A 1,183-nucleotide genomic window follows, 5' to 3' on the forward strand; every position below is an offset into this window, starting at 1 on the left:
CCGCCGCTGCGCCCGGCCCGCGCTCATTGGTCAGACCGCGCGGCCCCTCCCAGCGCCGCCCAATCAGAGCCCTGGATTCCCGCCTCGCTCCCGGAGGGGAGGGGCCGGGGCGTTCGGCGGCTCGGGAGGGGCCCCTCCCCCTGCGGCGGGGCTGCGCCTCGTCACGCCCCCGACGCCCCGATGCGGGCTGCCTGGGGTCTCCCGACGTGCCTGCAGGCGGTGGCCTGGGCCCCGGAGCGGGGCGTTCAGGGTACAGGTACTTAGCCCCCAAAACCCGTTGTCCGCCTCCATCCTAGCCTGGCAGGGGCAAGAGCGCTCCCCGGGGGGTGAGGCGCGGTGCGTCCTAGGGGAGGGGCAAGGCGAGCAGGGCTGGGGCCGAGGCCGAGGGCTAGGGAGAAAGGCCTTGAATGTCAGACTCAGGAATTTCGCCTTCTGCTGGGTGGCGGGTAGGGGACACGGGAAGTGGTTTAGCACAGAGGGCTGGGGTCGTGGTCAGATTCATGTTTGGGGAAGGGATCTGTGAGCAGGCGGCAGGAATGGCTTAGCCAGGACAGAGGGAATGGAGGAGACTCTGCAGGACGGCCTGACCTTCACGGTGGCTGTTCCTGGGGACTCTCTCCCCAACCTCTCCCCTGGCGAGCTCACCAACTCTTGGTTCTGTTATGCCAAGTTCTTCACTTGTGAATCCTCTGGCACCTGACCCCACCACTTCCCAAGACAGAAGCCCACATGACTCTCCCATAGAACCCCGTGTGAGTCTTGCAAACCTGGCCTCCTGTGTCCCTGTCTTAATCTGGAGCCAGAATCCTGCAGTCACGTAGCCTACCCCTTTCCTATCCCAACCAGTCGATGGCCAAGCCCTGCCCACGCTGCCTCTTACATATCTCTGGAGTCCAGCCACTTCTCTTCACCACTCTGGCCCTCCCTAGCTCAGGCCACCAGCATCTTGCACCTGGGTGGCTGCAGCAGCCTTTTTTTTTTTTTTTCAAGATTGGCACCTGAGCTAACATCTGTTGCCAATCTTCTTCTTCTTTTTTTTTCTCCTTCTCCGCAAAGCCCCCCAGTACATAGTTGTATATTCTAGTTGTGAGTGCCTCTGGTTGTGCTATGTGGGGTGCCACCTCAGCATGGCTTGGGATTCGAACTGGCGAAAGCCTGGGCCACTGAAGTGGACCGTGTGAAC

Source organism: Equus przewalskii, chromosome 10, assembly GCF_037783145.1.
Source record: "Equus przewalskii isolate Varuska chromosome 10, EquPr2, whole genome shotgun sequence".
Lineage (NCBI taxonomy): Eukaryota > Metazoa > Chordata > Mammalia > Perissodactyla > Equidae > Equus > Equus przewalskii.